This window comes from Xyrauchen texanus, chromosome 2 (genome assembly GCF_025860055.1).
Source record: "Xyrauchen texanus isolate HMW12.3.18 chromosome 2, RBS_HiC_50CHRs, whole genome shotgun sequence".
Classification (NCBI taxonomy): domain Eukaryota; kingdom Metazoa; phylum Chordata; class Actinopteri; order Cypriniformes; family Catostomidae; genus Xyrauchen; species Xyrauchen texanus.
The window spans coordinates 48,962,956-48,987,748 of record NC_068277.1 but is presented as its reverse complement, the minus strand read 5'-3'; the positions used below and the strand labels follow the sequence as shown (position 1 = coordinate 48,987,748).

Below are 24,793 nucleotides of genomic sequence, written 5' to 3'. Positions count from 1 at the left end.
CAACATTACCCATGGTACAGCAGAGAAAGATCAACCAATCAGAGAACCGCAGCCAACAAAGCCCACGAAATGAGCCTTGGAATGACAGCTCACTCCAATGACATACCGTGAATGACGTAAATTCACCCTTAAACTACTTATCTATTTGTACATATCGGAATATTTTGCATTAAAAGTCAAATATATTGTTTCTATACTTATTCTATACTTATCAAAAGTTTTATATATAAAATGTTTTATTCAATTACATCATTCGCAATGCTTCATGGGATTGTATGTTGTGCCCTCGTGAAAGACAGTAAGTACACAAAAGAATCTGAAAATTAGACAAAAAGATAAAAGATACTTTTTTGCCTCAAAACAAAGTTTGTAATGTTGTGATTCACCTCGGAGCTGGTTGGTTTGGTTCATGGCTTACAACTCTTTTATGAAAAGTCTATGGGGAAAATTAATGGGAAAAATACTTCCGGATCACAGACGGCTGAATAAGTGGGCGGGCACGGTTGCGCTCTATAGAGGGCAACAGTCTGGTTCAGGAAATTAAAATCCCATGAATTTTTTTATAGGGGAATTGATTATTAATGATAACTTAGAAACCTTTGAAAAACAAAACCACCATGAGCTCAGAAGTTGCTAATCGATGTTTTATGCTTCTGTTGAAGCCATCAGTCGGCGTAAGATTTTCAAGATCTTTAAAACCGCAATAATTTTTTTTAAAATCGTGTTTAATAGTAGAATTCCTGGTGAGGAACTACACTACCCATAATCCTGAAAGGAAAAGTGCACCAATAAAGAGAATCGCGGCAAACAAACCTGAAACAGAGCCAAGCAGCGATCTGAAAATTTGAGCAATCTGAAAATCAACAACATTAAATCAATAGCTTTATATTTTTCCATTATCCATTTCCATAAGTACACAGTCTTGTACCTTTTGTCCAATTTTCAATTACTTTTTTGCTTCAAATCAAAGTTTGTGATGTTGTGAATCACCTTGGAGCTGGTTGGTCTGGTTTATGCCTTAAAACTCTTTCATGAAGGATTTTATGGAAAATAGTAACTAATATTTCTGGCTGAAAGATGTGGGCGGGCCCTGTTGTGCTCAATAACTGTGCAAAAGCAGCTATCATCAGAAGCTGTATTTGTCAGCAGGGCATGTACTAATTGCCCTCTTTTCCCCAGCACCACCAGCTATATCCAATATGTATCATATAGCACATCTTTATAATTAGATTCTAGGCGTAATTTTTTATGCTTAATTATGAAAATTAACTCCAAAATAAATGCAAATTATGCGCAGATAGGCATCCCGACCTAACTGCTGTGGATTCTGTGCTTGTGCATGATGCCAAAGCACGTTCATTTACATGCAGCTCCCGTCCAGAGAAGGATTTAAATATGGATTTAACTTGGCATGGGCTCTGCCTTGTGAGAAAATCTTTGTCTTTCCTGTTTTAGCGTCTGGCAACCGTGAGAGATTCTAACAATGCTTTACTTTTACATTTTCAGACTAATCAAGACTTTTTCTCTAATTTGCTTTCATAGAATTACTGTGTCGGCTTTAATGACGAAAAAAAACATGACGAAAACCGTCTGTTAGACCATCAGCTATTGCATGGCAGTGTTAATAACAAAAAGACAAGTCGAGCGAGCGCCTTTACCCTCAACCAAAAAGGCATGGTGGTTTTACAGTTAGGAAGGGGAGTATTTACAGCTGAAGTTATAGAGAAGAATGCAGCCATTTTTGACCATATGAGGCCAATCACTTAGAAATATTTGAGAAGTTTAGCATTTTAATCTCATGTACGAGAGATGATAAAGAGACATGAAAAGGAAATTGCATAACTCTTTAAATGCAACATGATAATTCTCTATGCTCTGGTACCAGATGGCTATGGATAATTCACCCAAAAAACATGAAAATTCTGTCTTCATTTACTGACCCTCAAGTTGTTTCAAACGTATGACTTTCTTACTTTTGTGGAAAGCAAAAGCAGTGGTTGGCAGAATGTTAGGGCCAGACAGCATTAGTCACCATTCACTTTTACTGCATGTTTTTCACTCATACAGTGAAAGTGAATGGTGACTGAGACGGAGCCTCAGCACCTACACCAAAGATGCTAAACACGGTGAACGATTTGCAATGATGACCAACTCGATGATAGGAACATACATGTAACTGTGAATTAAACTGAAATCTATTTTACATCAAATGCAGCACATATGAATGTAAACTTGACTAAGAAGCAAACATTTCTCTTGGCACAGGATGGCTCGTTTCTGGATTTTAATTGTCGAACAGGTGTCCATACCCCTCCACAACAGACGCACAGTGAGGGGGTGGAAGGAAGGGCAATGTACCAATTGTTCCTGAAGTGAGCCGCTCACTTGTGTGCTCTGGCAATGACGATAGCTTAAAAAAAAGACGCATTCATTACTTCAATTGACCGTTGCCTGCCACTGCTGCGAAAACAATCATGCCAGACGTGACATCACAAAGCCAAGGTCTGAGCTGTTTGGTGGAATTTATTTCTTGCCAAACTCCCACAGAAACCAAACATTCCACTCACAGGCCCGACGGCCACTGCACCAGGGGGTTCAGCGGAGGAGCTGCAATCAATACAGAGCTGCGGGGAGGAAGCAACGAGCAGATACACGAGGCATGCCTCACTGGCCTCATCAGGAGGGGCAATGAAATCCCAGGACTGAGCCGTGCTCTGGGAGTGAGACGGCCGCACAGCTCTTATTAGTGAGCAAGACTGATACAGTACTGAAGTACACTTCTCAATTACTCATCGAAATTAATATAGCAAAACTAAAGGAGGCTTAAAAATTACAAAACCTGAATTCTCGATAAATCTAAAAAAGATTGATATGTAATATTGCATTTGGGCATGGGCGTATATTTGGGTATGGACCAATGTTCGAATTCAAGGGGGCCAGGGAGGGGTTTTGAAACTACTATAAGAGGTCGGTGAGGTCGGGTGGGGGTATGGAGGTGTAGGAGCGCAAACACAATTCTGGGCCCCATTCAATAATAAACTGGCAAGAAAAAACTTTAATGGAATAGTTCACCCAAAAATGAAAATTCTCACATCATTTACTCGCCCTCATGCCATCCCAGATGTGTATGACTTACTTTCCTCTCCTGCACACAAACAAAGATTTTTAAAAGAATATCTCATCTCTGTAGGTCCACACAATGCATGTGAATGGTGGCCAAAACTTTGAATCTTAAAAATAGCATTGACAGAATTAAAGTAATCCATATGGCTCCAGTGGTTAAATCTATGTCTTCTGAAGAGATAGGTGTGGGTGAGAAGCAGATCAATATTTAAGTCCCTTAAACTTTTTTTTTTATAAATCTCCATGCATATTGCCATATTGGTGGAATGTGAATTGCCAAAAAAAAATCATAATAACCCTTGTGTTACCATAAACCAACGATAGTCAAGAATATTTTTTTTTTATAATTGAAAAAATATATTTTAATTACATAAATTAATGAGGCGAGTAGTCAAAGCCAGTGTTTTCAAAATTTTTATAGCAAGGCCCTTCATTTCCTCTGGTATTTTTGCTGTACTGATGACAAAACTGCATGTTTTCAAACTTTATTAACAGAAACCAGGAAAGACCACATCGTATATAAATTAATTTTGTGACTTTTGTTTTTCAACAAAAACTAAAATAAGAAATGTTATGTTAGTTTATGTTTTGTAAACCTTTATTTTTAAAGGGTTTTAGCCTTTTTGTTAATTTTGATAATTATAATACAGCTTATAAATATATTTTAAGTAATTTTAAGGCACCCTTGTAAGTTTGCTGAGGCCCGCTAGTGGGCCGCAGGACCCTGGTTGAGAACCACTGGACTAAGCTAAATATGATACATCATGGACACATGTAATTAACAAGAATAAAATAAAACACTACATATAGATATATAGTTTTAATGCTTGTGGAAGTGTGGTTCTTTGAAAAATAAAACTGTGTTATACACTCACTGAGCACTTTATTAGGAACACTATGTTGTGTTGTGCATTCTGAGATGTTATTCTGCTCACTACAATTGTACAGAGTGGTTATCTGAGTTACCGTAGCCTTTCTGTCAGCTCGAACCAGTCTGGTCATTCTCTGTTGACCTATCTTATGAACAAGACATTTCCAAACAAAACTGCCGCTCACTGGATGTTTTTTGGATGTTTCACTGTTTTTGACTGTTGTGTGTGAAAATCCCAGGAGATCAACAGTTACAGAAATACTCATGCCAGCCCATCTGGCACAAAACCATCATGCCACAGTCGAAATCATTAAGATCACATTTTTACCCCATTCTGATGGTTGATGTGAACATTAACTGACCCGTATCTGCATGATTTTATGTATTTCATTGCTGCCACAAGATTGGCTGATTAGATAATCGCATGATTAAGTAGATGTACAGGTGTTCCTAATAAAGTGCTCAGTGAGTGAATGTGACAGGGCGGAGGGTGGGGCTGGGTCGTGATCATGCACACCCGGTCCCTTATCAGGCTTACTAAGCCTCCGAGAGGGATAAAGGCTGATGACAGACGGTGGTGCGACGAGAGAGAGATAGTTTACGGACATGTCCATCAAGTGTGTGTTTGTGTCTTTTAAGTTGCTCATTAAAATATTATTTATATCGTCAAGCCAGTTCTCGCCTCTTCCTTTCCATTGATCCCTTTTACAGTGTACATTATGTTAATGATCATAAATGGAAGTTAATGGTGACTAAGACTACACTGCTTGATATCTCCTTTGGTGTTCCACAGAAGAAAGTCATATAGGGTTTTGAACAACATGAAGGTGAGTACATTGACATATTTATACTTTTTGGGTGATTTCTGTATGTCTGTATGTGTACTTGTGCATTTGTACAGTTTGATCTCAAAAAGTCCATTTCAACAAAATAATAGAAATTCTGGTAGCGTAGAGGCAGTATGTAGCACAGTGGTGGTGACGGGAGTTTGTCATGGCTGGAAAGGTGTCTTCATTAGTATGGCCTCCTCACTTCCAAACTGCATCTGTCACACTTGGAGGACACTGAAGAATCACACAAACACAACAGCCTCTCTGCACACAACAGTGTCACTGGCTCTTCCTGTGTCTCCACAAACACACACACACACACACACACACACACACACACACACACACACACACACACACACACACACACACACACACACACACACACACACACACACACCCACCTCTGACACATTCCCAGTGCAAAGATTAAAAGATGGTAAGGAGATAGACGGATCAACATGAGAATGGGTCATGCCGGATTGAATAAAAAAAAAAACACCAGTTTCTGAAAGCGGAGTGGGGGGCTGTAGAGCAGAAGGGCTTGTTTTTCCTACATGCAAAGGGGGAGTTGTTTTGAGATGTGCATTTTCAACAATCTAGCTATGCGCATCCACAGGAGACAATTTGACTCTCAAACTAGCCCCGCCCCTGATTAAGGGTGTAATTGAGCCCACCAAAATCTGAGGGGTTTCCACTCTTTATCGACATCATATGTCCACCAAATAATAGTGTTCATCTGAACAGAACTGCATGTCAATATTAAATCAATAGACCCTATTTACTTTTATAACGGAATGATCCAGAATCAACACAAGCTCAATCAACAGCATGTGGCATATTGTTGATTACCACAAAAAATTATTTCCACCCATTCCTCATTCACTTAAAAAAGAAAAGGCAATTACAATGGAAGTCAATAGAGACAGTCCATAAACATACACAATGTTTTTTTTTTTTTATCAACAACTGATTGTAGAGGACTGAAAGGTTATTAAATGAGAAATTATTCAATGACAAATGGATTGTGTGGATCTTGTCTTTGGACACACATTAGACGGAACAACTTTTACTCTCAGCACCCCGTGAAAAGATCTCGCTGCTGAATACTCCACCTCTACTACACAATTACTGCCGAGTAAAATCAACAGTTACCAGCCAGTTGTCAAATATAAACACTTTAGTCACATAGTGCGAAATTTGATTGCAAATAAGAGCGATTTTCTCTCACTGTAGTGGAGGTTTCGCATAGAGTAAAAGATAGATCTTGAGATTGTTCAAATGAAGATTGCAATGCATCGGAAAATCTATATTTTTACCCAGCTCTATACCTGATGATAAAAAGTTTCAAAGTTTCACTCGGAAATCTGTAAGTTGAATTACGGTTTATTGTGACCCATACTAGGGATGGACATTCATCAATAATTTGGTATTTGAATATTTAAGCTCATAAAACGCTCATATTCGAATATTCTATTATTTAAATGAAGGTAATTAATGAGAAAGAGACGTTAAAAAAAACAGCTTCTAATTATAATCAAAACAAGCTTATATCATGTCCTGAGTTTTATATATATATATATATATATATATATATATATATATATATATATATATATATTATATATTAATATATATTTTTATTTTATTTTATGTTTTTTTTAAACAAGCAATGCGTGAAAATTAAAAAGTACAGAATGAAAGCATTTAATATTCCCAGTCACATACACCGAGTGTCTACAACCAGCACTTTTTCTGGCATGCCCTTCAGACCAGATAGTTTCCGTTATCCGAGATCTAGCCATACAGAAAAAAGCTAGGAGAAATTATCACCAGCCAGATATAAGGAGAGCTTCATCTCTTTTCATCCAAAGAATTCTGAATCTTAAACTTGACCTGTGAGCACTCTGAAAGAATATATAGCCTACTCCTACTGTTATGTGTCAGCCTCTCTGTATCACTGCTCAGCTACCTCATTTACCCAGCATGCCCCCTGAGCACGCCTTACTCTGACCCTCAAATTCCCATCAATAATGAGTGCTACAGCTCATAATGCAGTGCATTTGAAAAAAAGGCAGGCCCATCCAGTAGAGGGGCCGTTAAGGGGTCCTGGCAGTGCAGTTGTGCTGGATTTGTTTAGCCATGCCCTGTTCAGATGCATTAATCCAAACTCTCATTCTCTGCAATTCCACACTTCCTTCTTGTGCATCGCCCTGCACCATATGTTCCCAATCGCAAATGGAGGAAAGGTGCTTCTTCCTCCAACCTTGAGCCTCATCCGAGGAACTGAGGCACACAAGCCAAATAGATGAGAAATTTATCTTCCTCGTAAAAAAAGGGCCAGACTACAGTGAGGCTCGCTGAGTATATCCAAGAGATTTCCCTTCCTCTAACACATAATTAAATTGAGATGTTTTAGAGCGCACATTAAACTGCATATATCTCTCTCACTTCCCCATCCTTTCCTTTTCATAGGACATTATGTGGCGTTAACTGAGCTGAACTGGCTGCTCAAATAAACCTGATAACAAATCAAAACAATGATGCTCCAAATACTTCAAAAAAGACATGGGAGTAAGAGGACCGTGTAAACCACTTTTATATCAGCTGAGATGAGTGTATGATTACTGCTGATTCTCAAGCATTCACTGGATGCATTCAGCACGCTGTGCACAAAAGGATTATGCTGTCACACCCACGGGTGATTGTAATCAAGGCGATGTTTATTGCATCAGGAAGATTTATTTTTATTGAGCTGCTCATTAGCAGGGTTTAATCAGAGCGGCATCTTATGACTCTTCTAACACTTATATCGCATCACTCATAGCCCTTTTCCACCGACATGGTGCGGGTTCCTGGGCCGGTGCGAATTCTCAAACTGTTCTGCACATTTCCACCACAGAAAAGGTCTTGCGGGGCAAAAAAATAGGGATGTGCAGTATTCGTTCTGCAATAATTATTCGAAAAGTAAAAATACTATTCAAATTTCGCAAAGTTTTGCTTTGTTGGCCATATATATACAGTGAGATGTATGTTAAATCCTGAACACTCAAATTAAAACTGGCAGGTATAACAGAATGCACTGGGTGGCGCTGTTGAGTGTGGACACAAGTTGATCACATTTGTTGAGCAAACGGTTCAGTCAGTATGTTCAGATGGACAACAAAAAAGCAGGTAATTGTGAGGATGTGGCTTACTGTGAGAAAGCTGGTTCTTGTTTAAATGTACAGGATAAGCGGTCTACAATTTACTCTCGTATATGTGCAGCTCGTCAGAGAGCAGCGTCCCCATAACTACGTAATCCCTGCGGCGCTTCTGTAAGCAGCAAACATGGCATCCGAGAAAGACTTTGCTAGCTGAGGTAAGGGACATCCCATCATTTAAACTCTTGTGCATTAGGGTTGCAGTGGTATACCGGTTTCTTGTGCATTAGGGTTGCAGTGGTATACCGGTTTCACGGTATACCTCGGATGGAAAATTGACGGTTATCATTCCATGTACATGCTTATCTATGGTATTGAGAAAAAAAATGCAACCGGACAGAGAATCTTATATGCGCGTGCGCGTCTCCTTTATTCCTTTTTTGCCTGTCAGACTCATCAACTTGCGACACACACAAGCATGCATGTGCGCGCAGCAGAGAAAATGTGTGAGAGAAGCAAGGCGAGGGGGTCTGACATGAGTGTGAGTGTTAAAGCAGTGTTCCTCAACTGGTCTATTCAGACTGGGTCGCGGACAGCAGGGAAAGAGCAATGCCATGGTTCTCCCATTGAAGATATTTCGGCGGCCACCCAAGGTATAGACAATTTAGGACTGCCAATATAGATTTAATGATAATCTCGCAAACAGCTAAAGCAGACACGGGCAGCATACGGCCCGTGGGCTGGATTAGGCTCATTTATCAAAAAAGCTATTTTATTTTTCATTTAATATTTCAGTTAACTTGCATTGGGACTTAACGCGTCTCCACAAGCGTATAACATGCTCAAGGTTTCCAGATAAGAGATGCAACACCCCCAATTTTAGATTTATACTTGTGCAAATTGGAAATATTCCGCCTAATGTAATACTTATTTTGTGCAATCTTGCACCCATGCATGTCTCGCTTTCCCCTTTGAACAAACTTAGCGATCTGTAGTGCAATATTCTGCTCAAGGAAAAGTGTTATATGGCTACTCTGTGTCCATTCTTGAGGCTGCTTGTGATGTTTGGTGCTACTTTGCAGGTAAACCTTCTCCGTGATTAAATTAAATATAAAAGTAGATTGCGGCATCATTGACACACGGAGGGGTAATCATTGACATGTGAGCAAAAGCAAGCCAGAGACGAATATGAAAATGTATTTTTTATTTGTGCAACTTAGAAACGTTGAAGTCCCTTCGTGCCTGTATGTTAATCGAACTCTTGCAGTAATCATTTATCATAGTCATACAGTTGTGTTATTCAGCTGTGTGCTGAAAATTAATCCATCGAGGAGACCCGCATCATGACTCTTAGCATGTAATCGAGTAAAGTTTCAAGATATGTTTCAGCTGGAATTTATTTTTCATAAATACATTAATTTATTTTTATTATTACTATTATTTAAGACTAGCACACTGAACTAACCATGGTAATCAGGAGCCTTTCCTTCTGTGTAATAAGTGTATAAATATTTAATATTAGGTAACAAACGGGATAATAATGGGCTCATATATATGTATCATAAATATCATAAATATGCTCTTCAATTTTTAAAAGGGGGAGAGACAACTTCCTGTAGATTTTGAAATAATGACACTTGATGCATGTCCTTGTACTGGAAATCCATGAACAAAACATAAAAGGAAATGCGACCCAGGATACATTAAATACAGGTTATGTTTAATCTATGGCAGGTTGACACTTGATTTCCAAGGTAAAATCTGTCCTGAAGCAAATCCAGTTGAGAAGCACTGAGTTAAAGATACAGACAGGAGCAGTCTTGATGTTAATTATTAATAATCATTGGACATTACTTTAAAGCTCACACAGCTGATGTTATTTTTCATTTAGTAGTTCATTTAACATGCTATGATGGCATGTAAACTAACATGCTTTAGTTATATAACATGTTATAGTTACATGATATTTTTTATCATGTTTATAATTCTGTTTGCTTTATTATTTTTTCTATTTATTTATTTTCAAAAGGGAGACTTTTTTTACACATATGTACCAAGAGTTGACGCCGCATCATTCTTAAAAGTGTAACACATTCTTCAATATAATAAATGGTTTCAAGTTTCAATTATAATAAAGTGTTTGCTCAAAAATAAATAAATTAATAAAATAACCCTTCTGTTTTCACTAATAATAGTAATTGTGTAATACCGTATACCGCGATACCGTGAAACCGTGATATTTTCTGAGACGGTTATCATACCGCCACCTTTAACCACTTGTTTTTCTGAATAATAATATGTGATGTGAAATTATAAATATGTGACAGCCTTAATGTAGATTTACAATTTCTAAATTTGCATTACCCTAATGCCGTCAGCATCGGTTTGTATGTTTCTAAGCTCCGGGTCAGTCCAAAGGTTTTCTACTTTTAAATGTATTATTTTAATTTTTATTCATGCATATTGTTCATTTAATTTTTTTTTTTTATCACAAAAGCATAATTTGTTGAACTTACCTTATTTTTAAACCTTTCTTAGTAGTTTTTGTGAATTAAACATAATATATACCTATGTGTCATACTTATTATTTTTTAACTTACATTTTCATTTACAAGTTATTAATTATAATGTAAATGTCCATCTCGAGTAATGATGATGCAGTACTGGCCCGAAACTCTCTCACAATTGCCCGAGCCATCAGTCGATCCTTGTTGCTGAGCCCTGATATGCACAAATCTTGTAAAGGTAAGGGCATGAATATTATCATGCAGATAAGCAAGCATAATCTATAAATGCAAAAACAATGGAGACATGTGCTTGGGAGCCTAAAGAAGGAATATGCTCTGAAAAAGCTATAAATAAAGTGAGTTAATAAAATCTTCTTGGCGTGTGGATCAGGATAAGGCACCACAGAAGAGCCTTCAGATGCCACTCTCCCCTGATGCCCACTGCAGGAGTAGAGGGTTCTGCTAGGGCTGGCAGGTAAGGTAAGCACACAACAGCCTGCCTTACAGACAGCTCTGCCAAGCTCATAGCTCTCCTGTCCTCTAAAAGAAAACTACCATCCCTGGTCATCCTTCATGTCAGGTCAGAGTCAAGGGTGCTCCACATAAAGAAAAACACTTATCTGCCGATGAAGAGGAGTAAAAGGAAAGGACAGGGAGATATTAATGATGCAATAAACTGATTGATAGCCAATTGGAACTTATGACTACTGCCCTCAGAGATCCCATCTGTCACCAGGAGACTGAAGCCAAAATGACACAGGCAACATAACACTTGCTAGCCTTTTATCGATTAACTCTCTTCGGCCCTGAGCTGAGGAAAACACACTGAGGCTTAATCGCAAAGTAAAGAGAAGTGTCTCAGAGCTGCCAGCAGTGCTTCAGACCACGATCACAATCTTTCACCGACAACCGTGAACACGGTGAGCATTTATCATCATTATGACTGGAAGCCGTGGCTCTTGAGGCAGAATCAAATATTGTTCCTAACGGCCAGATAAAATAACACTAAAGTAGAAATTTAACAAGAATAATACAGATGGGTCAGTTATAGTTTATTCGAATTATTTGAATCTGGAACTTGTAAATGTGACAATTTCCCTACATTAAAGGAAAACAATGTCATTGCAGTAATTACCATGGTAACAAACAAGCGCAAGGCTCCACAATGCAAATCTGAGAGCTTTGCAGAAGCTTTAGCCTGAGTACATCATCTTTAATTTATTACTCCAAATCCTTCAAAAGACAAATAAAAAATGAGGAACAAATCAGTGGTACACACTAATCCTCAAGTCTTTTTCAAGAGAAGAGATTGAACTTCAATTTGATTGGTATATTTCACAGTAGAATAGAAGAGAAAGAAAAAATAATTTCAGACTCTAGTCCCTAAAAATACCAGACCACGTTAAGTGCAAATGCGGCTGCAACTAAATCTATACATGGAGGGAGGCTGAGCTGAGCTGGCTACTACAGAGGATTAGGACCAATGCTACAAGGCTTCTTACCATCAGCATTTTGTGTGTCTAAAATGGAAATACTGATAAAGGTATCAGTGCATGGGTCACGTACAGCCCAACACTTGCTACATAACTCTGGTGATCTAACACACCAGGTTTGGAGTGTATATTGGTGATCCCATCTACAACCGTATGCTTTTTACATGACAAACTCTGTGTTTATTGGCCAAGTGCGGGTCGGCGTGGAGTATCTTATTTTGGCCCACTTAACCACCTGCGCAGTAAGGCTGGGCCAGGCCAAACCGCTCGAACCTGGCTCTTATCGCTCGACTTGGTGAAACTTTTATAGTGTATGTGAGGTGAGGAGGAGTGCCGATTAATGGAGGAGAAGATGAAGGGTAGCCACATACAGAAGAGAAGCCTCTTGAACTCTAAACAGAGGGGAAACAGAGAACACTTCTCATGTGTTTGAGAGGTCCATGACATTTTCATTTGTACACATGCTCTTTGAGCAATGGTAGTCATATATGTGGCCAGTCAAGCACCTGAAATGAATGGACCACACATTTTAACTAACCAAATTTTAATGTGGGGCTAATCATAATGAAAAGAGAGCAAAATGATGACATTACAAAACGTAAAACCATTTAATAGGTTTAGACCATGCAAAGATGTTTTTTTGGCATGCTTAGAGTATCCCTGTTACACCAAATTAAACTTAATCCAACACAATGTACTTGTTAAAATATCCTGGTAATATTAAACCCCAAATCAATACAAAACAAATATTATATGTAAATATAATAAATACATAATTAAAAAAAATGAGAATATAAAAATTATCATTTTAATTTTAATTGCAGTAATGAGAACCGGGGGGTTAAATGCTTGTAACTGTCCAGAAAATAATGCCACAATGTAAAAAATATTAAATGACCCTAACTAGGCTCCATTTTCAAATATGTTTCTTTTGACTTGGAGTAAAATAGGACAATGAAATCTGCACAGGTGAACTGTATACAATGGACATTATAATATATATATATATATATATCAGTTGTGACTAAAACAATTATATTTATTTGGATTTTTAATAAAAAAATACATGTACATGCATCTTTTATTAAATAATACTATATTTTTTATTGTATTTTTAGCTATTTAATTTTCAAGTCAATTTATTTCAGTATCTTTACCTTTGTTGTTTTGATTTTTTAAGTTAATGACATTTTTGAATACATTTTCTGGGATTTGTATTTTTTGCTTTATTCAGCGGAGATATATATATATATATATATATATATATATATATATATATATATATATATATACACACGCTAGAATGTAAAAGGACATTATTGTAGTGAGAGAGGGCGAAAAAGATCAGAATATTTTTTCAGGCAGGGGCTCCATTAACCAAAACATTCTACGTCATATGCCAGTTTATTTAAACATTGATGGATAATTTCAAATGAGGTTTGTCATTTTGACAGCTAAAAAAAATAAATACAAAATAAAACCATTTTATCATAGTGCATCAGTTGTTGCGTATCATTTGCATTTAATCTAAGTGCAAACATTATCTTTAGAGCAGAATTCTCAGTTATTTTAGAGGAGTAAATGTATTAACTGAGCTTCAGAGAGGTTTATGTTTCTCATCGGTCACTTTGACCCTGTTTACACCTGGTATTACAATGTGGATCGGGTGATCCGATCACATGTGTTCAAGTGAGACACATTGCGGTTTACACCTGGTCACTTAAATGCTTCTTCTGTGACCACTTGTGTTCAGATTTGGAGGGGAGGGTCTCTGTTTCATGATGACATACATCAATCATTATGTCAGTGTGTTACTGCATGATATTAAAGTGCATCAAAGTCAGAAAGAACAAAGAAAGTGTGGAAAAAATAGTGCGCAGTTTCTCCCAGATGCGATTAAAAAGAATGATCTGTTATTTTAGCAGATGACCTGAATTGAAGGAGCTTCAGGTGTACATGCTTGTCATCTGTGTTTATGTCAAACACACTGAAGAAGATCTGTGAATTTCTCGTGATTGTGTATATATACAGACAGTTTTGTTTTATTTTGCAGGGCTGAACACATGTGATATGATCACCCGTGATGCATCTTAATATCAGGTGGAAACGGGGTCATAATGTTGATATCAGACACACTGAAAAGTTAAGTGAACATATGCATTTTTCGTATCTTGTTGTGCAGCAGTTTATTGACAGGTAGATCTTTCAACCTAGAACTCCTTGGTTTCACCAGCCTTGCGCTTTTGGAGTCAAAAGTGTATTATATATCCACTGTCATGTGTATACCATAATATGGATCTACTCCCCTGACTTTAGCCCTAGTACTTATTAAATGAAAATAAGTATGACAATTTACAACTCAGTACATCAGAGTGACGGGTAAAGTTAGTTTCTAATGCATACATAGTTAAATAAAGAAAGACAAATTTGACTTCATACTCTCTCAATTTTAATAAAAAACTACATTTATTTAATGAACGAGACATAGCTTGAATCCCATGGATCACACTGGGTCGACCAAATGGGCCAGTTCCTACTTTCAGCAGTGTGCCGTCTCAACAGAGAGCTCAGAAAACCACAGGGACACTGTGATATCAAAAAGGTCATTATGCAGCCACTCATGCCAAATATCTGCTCTCTTATTCCCAATAGTAGTCTGCTCGCTCTCAGAAGCAGTCCTGCTGGTGTAAACGGCTTCACGCTGTTTGGGCATTAAAGCAGGATGACCCTAAGATCAGGTGTGTGGGGTTTGACCCTAGGTAGAGCTGATTAAGATGACCTACTCTATCTACAGCCAATGTGTGAAAGAATACTTGCACTTGCAAATGTGCACGTTTATATGCATGTGTGAATAAAACAAATGTCCTCTAGCAGAGCACCGTCAGCAGATCTTTTGGTAAAGTGCTTGCATATGAACCCTGTCATTTTAAACTAGGGATGGGCATTTTGGTCATTTTGTCTACTCGGGTACTCTGACTATTTACTCGTCGAGTACTCGAGGGACAACGGCATGCACATAACTGTATATATAGTAACATGTCAGACAAACGTCTTTGGCGTTGTGTCTTGTTGTTCCAGTGTATCGTTTATTCATTATTATAGGCTGTTATAAAATAATTTGTTACAAAATGTACAAAAGACTGCATAATCAAAATATAATACATCTTATTTTGTCATTATGTGAAGATTTGATGCCCAACTCAAAGAAAGAATGTGCACAACGTGAGTCTGTGTCTGCTCTTCCTTCAGGTTACCGTTGTAATCTTAGTAAGTGCGCACCAGTTTTTTTATTGATCTATCTATTTTCAAATTACGGCTGGCTTAACAGGAGACGCCACAACATCCCATTTTTAATATGCGTGTTAAGTTGAAGATCAGTTTTAAAGATGCTGTTTGAAACATGCGACTGCTGTGTATGCACTTCTTCAGCACGTTGAGTCCACTGCCACACGCTTGGTGTGTGTGTCCAAGTGTTTGTTCCTGTGTGGAAAGCCGCGATGATCTGTATCGTTGTTGCTGTGATTCATGAAGCGTTCCATTCAACTCAAAGTGTCTAAATTGACACCTTTCAACTGGGGAAAGTGCAACGGAATGTCACATTATTTCGGACTTCTAACTTGGAAATCTTCAACTCCCATTTCGACAAGATGCAGGTGTGTGTTACGTCACACAAACATGTCGGCACCCAGGACAGGGAGGTTTACAATCAGTGACAATCATTCACTTTTATTAAATATTATCCATTAACGAGTCAAATATCTTACATTAAATGATAATAAAATGTGTTTTGCAGAGACAGATGTTCAAAACACGGTTAATTACACTCTTTGTTTTGATTATTGTAACGATAGCATTGTTGCATCGTATCAGTTCGGTTGCTATGAGACATCTCTGACAATCAATGTACTCCACAAAATCACAACATAATCAATCTCAAAATTAAAAATAATCTCCCTCTTTGACACACGTGTGTTTAGTTGTCAGGTAACTGTCACTGAATTTCAAATTATGTGAAAAGTCACATCATGCGTGATCACTATCGATCATCGTTTTCATGATCGATCATTGCTGCCACGTCAGAGTACACATGACCATCCCTATTTTAAACATGAAATGTATAAACAAATTATTTTTCAGATTATTTTCCTCTCTGTATCATATTATACATTTTCTACAGGACAATATAAGATGTCATCAGCACATGTGTAAAAATAGAAGAAATACTGACCTCACTGCAACAACAAATATTAAAGGGATAGTTCACCCAAAAGTGACAATTCTGTCATGATTTACTCACCCTCAGTTTGTCCCAAACCTGTTTCATATTCTTTCCTCTGTGGAACACAAACATGTTAGCCTCAGTCACCAATGACGTTCCATTTTTTTTCATAAAGTGAAAGTTAATGGTGCCTGAGGTCATTCTGCATAACATCTCCTTTTGTGTTCCACAGAGGAAAGAAAATGAAACCGGTTTGGAACATCACAAGGTAAATAATAAGACAAAAATAGGCCCAGCAGCATGCATTTCACTAGACATGATTGAAAGTGTGACAAATTGCAAATAGAAATGAGATAAGAAAGCAGTGACATGATTCATACAATGGACAAGCGTCATGATTATGAAATAACTGCTGTTTTGATTAGTACTTATGGGCATACAGGAGGGCGTTACAGATGCACCTGCAAAATATTGCAGGTGCATCCGCTAGTCCCGTGCGAATACTTTAAAATTGAATTCTGAGGGACAATTTAAGCTCACATGGCCATAATCTTGTTTCCACATACAGAAGGACTTATGGGTCAGATATGTAATGAAATTGGAATGTGATGGAAAGTTGATCTCCCATAAAGAAAAGATGATGTGGCTCCACCTCTTCAGCTCTGACTGGGATTAATAACTCCAGGGATTTCCCCCCACTCTGCCACAACCGCCTCTCAATATCAAAACCCCCTACACAGTTACTCATCTCTCCCCAAATTAAACAGCAGTCCAGAATTCTCACATCCTGGCCTCTTGCTGACTAGTACAGTTGTTGAAATGTAAGCCTTTTAATTTGCTAACGCCATAAATAGGCTACTATGAGTTAGAGTCAGGAGTCGACATCTGCCAGATGATGAAAGACACAGGAAAGGCTATGGTTAAAGATCTCTCGCTAAGACTCTCATCATCAGCTCAACTGCAGCTACAACAGTGACATTAGCGCTCAGCCTGAGGCACAATCACTGGTGGATACAGCTACGACTGTCAACATGCATTCTCAACTCACACACAGGAGGAAACAATACTCTCCTGTTTGATATCAACAAATAAAATCAGCTTTTTCCCCTTCTTGAAACTGCTTTAGTGTTTTTATTTGAGTTTTTGTTGTAGTGCGTATAAAGTGTTTGATTAGAAGGTATTTTATTATTCTGGTTCACTGTTGGAGTCTAAAGGGACATAAATGTGAAACTCGCTCAGATGGCAGTTCTTGGGTTGTTGCCAATGGCTGTTTGTTATCACAGCTAATGTGGAGAGATAAGTGTTGTCTTATAATTAACTGAGCATCTTAAGACAATGACAAACCTTCAATTTGTCAAACTGCTGGTAAGTAAACAGAAATGGAGGAGGTCATTACAAGGCCACACAAAGGACCAAAGGCGATCTACTTTAGAGTATGACCTGTACAATTTGTTGGGTGAATTCCAGCCATTTGTGTGTGCATTTTAAAGCTGGATGTGGTCAATGTTGCCATGTAGGGCTGGTTGGGATGCTCAAACAAACAGAGCAATGTTTGACACTTTTTGAATGACAACTTACAAATGGAATACTACTATTTCTGCACACAATGATGTGATGGGAGAAAAACAATTGCTGAAAACAACGCACACCGACAAACAGACACAAAACAGTGCCAGTGCCCTTATACCAAGAGGAGCCTACAACCTTAGGATAAAATAGCAAAAAACAGCGAAGACATTCTATGGGCTGTACTTTTGTAACACTCTAGTTGACCTTTAAGCTCTCTCTCCGAAGGAGGAACCACGGAGGTTGTTATCTTAGTAAATAAAAGAATCTCTGCTTTTTGAAAACAGATGGTTCAGCTAATCACTACAAAAACTGATGCACACTTAGTAAGATTACTACGGTAACCTGAAGGAAGAACAGACAGACAAGCATTGTCCGCATTCTTTCATTGGGCAGCGAATATTTTATATAATGACAAAATATGATGCATTATATTTTAATTATGCAATCTTTTTTTATATTTTGTAACAAATTATTTTATAACAGCCTACAATAATAAATAGACTATACACTGGAACAACAAGAAGCCAATGATGGAGAAAGAAGCTCTAAGCGCTATTTGATGTACAAACCACCCCAGATGGAACTTCTGATAGAAATCAAGTATTTTAATTACCACAGTAGCACACTAAATCTTAACCATCACCAAAACGCAGAATGAGACGTTTTTGTCTGCAATCGCTTTTCATGTGGAGCTAAAAGCAGCGCTCAATGCTGACATCGATGCTCTCATGTGAATCATGAACACAACTTCATGATTGCTGTAACTATGTGGAGATCCACAGTCTACCGGCAGATTAATATTGTGGAGGATGGGAGTTTAAGAGATTTAATAACCATAGCAATGAATATGCCCCTTATGGTGAGACTAGTTCTTTCAATTAGTCAACCTCCCAGATAGACTTGAATTGGTGCTATTTTAGTGCATTTCAATCTTTATACTGTGGAAGGCTTTGTTTGAGAAATTTTAATAAAGCATTATATTGTTACATATCGTTTTGTTTTCTTTACTAAGATGGAAATAAATTCATTTTGAGGTATATATAGTGTCAAATTACAGCACTTTTAAAATACGCGCTTAATTGCGATTAAATACAAAAAATTATGAGATAAAAAAAATTGAATCAACAGACAGCACTAGTGCTAATTAAAAAGTAATTGAAATGTCACATTTCTCAAATATCTCAATTTCTCATAACTAAAATATATACATTCATTAAACTTTGGCTTTGAGTACTACTAACTCAATATCATCAAGTACAAAATGAATCTTCATTAGTTAATCTTCATGCGCAATTCATGAGCTGCTCTGGTTGACGTCCGCTTTATGATGGTTATGTTATCGACATAACCATTAGCTTTACTCATCTCCACAATGGTAACCAAACCCTGGAACTGGAAACCCTGAGTCGGAATTACATGATGTTGTTCAGAATAATACACTGATATATAATACTGATAATTCTTAATGTCTACATTTATCTAAAGTGAATTTCAGTTTGCTGGCAGTTTCACTTCACACACACAACAAAATATTTCAATCAAAAGTAAAGAAAGAACAGCAAAAATATTAACAGAAACAACTCAAATTTCCTAAATTATTAAAAGCTGGTGTATCCGGGCATGTATATAGTCCAAACCCACAGAGAATATTTAATTTACATGTAATCTTTGTTTACTTGTCACAAAAGCAAAAAAGAAACTTTTATAGAAATCCTGTGTATTGTTTTTCTGTAATTATTATGCATTCTAACCTCCAATGACACACCTGAGACATCTCCTGTCACATCCACCAGACTGCTCGGGAACAGATGTGAAAGTTTATAACATCTCTTCTTTGTTTCAAACACAGCTGTCCCCCACAAGAGACGTATTTATTCATCACTGCCAGAATAAACTCAGCTTTTTCAAATATATTGAAAGAATAACTACAATCTAAATATGCCCAAGCTTAATTTCCATTCTTTGAACTCACATCAAAGTAATTTTTTCTCTCTCTCTCTCTCAAATACAAGTCAATCACAAAAAATGCCAACAAATCTGTTGTTGTGGGGAGATTGGATTTAATGCTGGGAAAGATGCACGCACCATGCTAAGCAACCTGCCTTCAAAGGGCCTTGATCACTATGGCAACAACAAAATCTTCCATAACCAAACCATGAGGTGACCTGCGATACATACATGAGATGTCCAAAACCCTCCCAGAATTCTCCCTACCGTGGTGGCACCAGCCTGCCAGAGAAAGCCACTGCTTTGATGGAATCGCATGCGCAATGTGACCAAATGGTTCACAGAGCAAGCTGCAGTTTGTCTAAAAATAAACACTCCTCACAGAGAGAAGGGTCCTTCACTAAAAGACATCTTGACACTTATTCTTTACACATTTGAGCTCAATAAAGGAATATATGGACAATATTTTAGTACATGCAACTTCCATATTTTTCCTAAATATTTGAATATTTTATGAGCATGCTTGCATAAATAATGCAATAACCCATATATGTCAAGAACAGTTAATTTCCATAAATTCAGTATTAGATTAAGTGGCTCTGGAAGTTGAAGTGTGGATTTAAATAAATGTAGCTTCTTTGACATTATAAAAAAAAGATATGAATATAGAAACTGTGATGGTGTCTCAAGACACAATGGCTTCCAGAGTTCATAACAGGTTAATTTATTTACCAAAAACTACTGAAAGCCACAGTTTGGTGATTTTAGGTGCTGAGAGTATTTGAAATAATAATCCATTTTGAAACAAACGCATGCTTAAATTAGAGGCTCATTCATTGTTTTAAACAAAAAAACCTAACAAACTGGCAAATCCGCTGAGAAGCCTTTGAAGATAAGCTGCGCTCAAGTGAGGTTTTGTCACCTTTTATATCTTCATTACACAGCAGGGCAGTTTTATTTTCCTTTCCTGAAATAATCTCAATATTTGAGGCTTTTTCTGAGTTCAGAGACAATTTACAGGGGGGATATTTGAGCAGAATAAAAACTGTGAATACTAATCATTCAGATTCTTTCCGCTCATTAATTATTAATCAGAAGATAAAGCCCTATTCTAATCCACCGGCAGTAAGGACAGTCAGTGATGACTGAGGTATACTCTCGGCTCACAGTCTGAGGCAGACTAGTTTACAAGTTTAAAAGCTCTGAGAAAAGCCACACTCCAGCTTGCTTTGTTGATGAAGCAGATTAAAGTTCAAAAAGTTACAAATACAAATTTGGACCAAATGCCCTTCTAGAATTTCATTTTCAGAAAACTTTAGGTATTCACCGAAATTTTGTTCACCAAAAGAGAGAAAAAAATTCAGAAAAACTTGACCAAGTACAGAAACACTCACATGAAGAATAAATAAATAAAACATTGTTTTTGTTGAACATTAAAGTCCACATCCGCAGAAGTGAAGTAATTGCTCTCTTGGTCATTAGCACATTAATATAGAATGTTTTCCAGTGCTCTGGTATTGTAAGTTATTGACCTTGTTTTCACCTGGTATTAAGACGTGTATTTTGGGTGATCCGGGTGATTTGGGTGATCAATGCAAAATACAGGTGTAAAGCAGTTCTAAAACGTTTTGTGACTGTGCGAGTTTGAGTTGAGTTTAAACTTTGCTGGTTACAAGCAGCTTTAAAAGGAAATACACAAGCACGAGAACTTCACAGATCTTTTTCAGTGTGTTTGATAGCAACATGCAGGAACACAGATGACAAGCACACTCATCTGGAGCTCAGGTTAATACAGGTAACTACTAAAACAACGGAAATTATGGCTCAAAGTGTTGCTTTTGTGCTTAGATTAAATTTCAACTGCATCTGGGAGAAAAAAGCATGACGGTTTTGTTTGCAATTTATTTTTTGGTTTATTATCATGCACTAACACGCTGACATAGTGACTTTGTATGACTATGTATATAGTTATGAAATCAGAGGCCCTACCCTCTAAATCAGAACACAAGTTGTTACTGGAGAGGCATTTAAGCGACCAGGTAAACAACTATGTGTCTTGCCTGACCACATGTGATGGGATTACCCAAGATGCATCTTAAAACCAGGTGTAAACTGGGTCATTGTCATTACTGTCAAGCTCCAAAACGACATTAAAGAAGCATAAATCCACTAATAGTAGTCCATGTGACTTCAAGAGAGACTATATTCATAGTTTCTTGAAGCCATACAAAAGTTTTGTGAATCACAAAGGATGCATTTAATAAGTAAATATACAGTCTAGAGGTGGGAAAAAATATAGTTATGTTTTCTTGTGATATAGCATCGATATTTGCATGCCAAATATTATGTTGATGGGAACAAAATATCTTTGCCAAATCGATCTAGGAATTCAACAACAGTCTCTTACTAAAATGTATTACGATTGCGACCACCGGACCAACAAGGGGTCTGTGTATGCAACCACCATGTTTTACCACAAGGATTCCAGAATCTCCATTTCTTTTGGACACTTTATTTTGAATTTGCTGCTATTGTTAATTCAAATAAACACCTCTCCGATGCCTGACGCCACACCAACTGTGTCTGTGTCTTGCTCAACACACATAGCAATTGCGGATTCTGATGCGCTGCAGTTCGCAATATGCGAGCGCTCCACACTAACTATCTCAGATGCTTAATAGTTCTGTTCGCTTAAAACATGCAATGTGGAGATAAAAAAAAACATGTGCCAATAGAACTGGCTTCATGTTCACTGAGGATTTTCACTGGAATTACTGTTAATATTGCTGCTGTATACAGTAGAGTACAATGCATTTTATAAGCATTGTTACTCTATTTTAAAATTAAATGTGCAGTTCTATAAAAAAAAAGTTGTTTTGGTGAATCCATAATTTAGAGTTGAATTCTTCCAAACAAAGTCTATTTTTCATTTCGGTGCATCACTAGAAAGTTCAACAGTTTATACGGAACAATTGGCGAAGTCAGATTATAGCAAGGCATTATATGAAAAAAATATATAATTTGTATTAATAATAAATGTGTAATGCTTTTGCAACCATTTCTTACAATTTATGAAGTGACTTATAATTAATGAAACGGTTGCTTCATGCATACAGAGCAGCTGGGTGAGGTCTAACAGAGGAAGAGTTGTGTTTGCAGAAATATCCTTTGATGGCACTAATCCACTATTGTTTTATTCGCTTCTTGGTGGGTCTGTTTCAACAGCTTTTATTGTTTTTGAAAAACACATTTATCTTTGCACAGTACTGCATGTCTGCATTACACAGCAGCTACGACATGAGAAATAACATTGTCGTAGACAACAAAAGAGAATTTGGTTATCAGACAGGTGATACATGCCTCGCTGAGCTGTGCATGACAGACGGCATATCACAGCATTCCCACACAAGGGCTGCACTTTACACATTTTCCAATTAGTGTTAATAAAATCAATCTTTTTTCTGTTTTATTCTAAAACGAAGCTCTGCTCCTGTTGGACCAGTTTGGAAATCTGAGAATTCAACCATCTTGCCATCTAGGTCACCTGATAATCAGAAATCCCAAACTACATTGGATTACAGAACATAGAAGGATACAACAAAATGGCTTCTTGATACTTCACACACACACACACACACACACACACACACACACACACACACACACACACACACACACACACACACACACACACACACAAACACACACAAACAAATAATGCCCTACTGCAATTCCAAACCATCTTTGAAACGCTGCTGTTTTGAGTAGGTTTAGGTGAGAGCAACGAACAAACAAGGTTATTAAGAAACTTAATTTATCGTTAAGTTCCAGCCGATGCGAGTTAACATGATCGGGTCGTTTTACAAAACATATAGAAAAGGTTTACAAAAAAGCTTCTTGCAGACTCATCTGTGCTGCCATTCACAAATCTACTGAAAGTGTGTCCTCTCTAGACAGCGGATGAGTGCGACAAGGGTGCTGCTTTGTTGCTTAACATAAAACAAGAATTCAGAAGAACTAATGCTTAATTGTTTCTTTCTTATACAGGCGCATTAGACAATGGAGGAAGTTTACAGCAACGTGCAGCCAGTTCACCCATGACTGGATGATTCACATTTTAAAAAAAGCATGTGCATGTAGATGAATGAATAGAATGAAAAGCTAGTGAACAGTACAGATGCTTAAAGGGGTAGTTCACCCAAGAATGAAAATTCTCTCATCATTTACTCACTCTTATACCATTTCAAACAGTGGCGGAGCTAGGGGGTGGCCAAGGGTGGCCATGGCCACCATGGACTGAAGCCTGGCCACCCCATTGGCCACCCCACACACAATTGATGTTTTTGAGCACAAGACTTAACATGTACTGTACTAAAATTTCTGTGCCACCACAGACTGATTGCTGGCCCCTGCCCGGCCACCCCTGTGAAATACTCCTGGCTCCGCCCCTGATTTCAAATGTGTATGACTTTCTTCTGCATACAAACAAAAATGTTATGAGATTACGCTCCGTAGGGCCATACAATGCAAGTGAAGGTCCAAAAAGCACATAAAGGCAGCATAAAAGTAATCCATATGACTGCAGTGGTTAATCATGTCTTCAGAAGTGCTATGATAGGTGTGCGTGAGAAATAGATCAATATTTCAGTAATTTTTTAACAAAAAAATCTCCACTTTCGCATTCTTTTTTTTACCACCTACTGGGCAGGGATGAGAATTTATAATTACAAAATGACTTAAATATTTATCTGTTTCTCACCCACATCTGTCATAGCACTTCTGAAGACATAGATTTAACCACTGGAGTCATCTGGGTAACTTTTATGCTGCCTTTATGTGCTTTTTGGAGCTTTAAAGTTCTGGCCCCAATTCACTTCATTGTATGGATCAACAGCTCTGAAATATTCTTCTAAAAATCTCTGTGTACAGAAAGTCGTACACATCTGGGATATGAGTGTGAACTATTTTGGGTGAACTATCCCTTTAAAGCACCTGAGTGCATGTGTTTAGAGGGTGATTTGGATAGCACAGTTAAATAGGAAACAACTGATAGCTCAGCTATGGAGAACATGCTTGAAAAATTCATCATAG

General features: G+C 37.5%; 1 protein-coding gene across 2 annotated transcripts in view; it reads right to left on the bottom strand.

Annotated features, from left to right (window-relative positions):
* LOC127656308 (transcription factor 12-like) overlaps positions 1 to 24,793 on the bottom strand; it is a 149,227-nt gene that overhangs the window by 122,698 nt on the left and 1,736 nt on the right. The gene's annotated exons all lie outside the window — the stretch shown is intronic.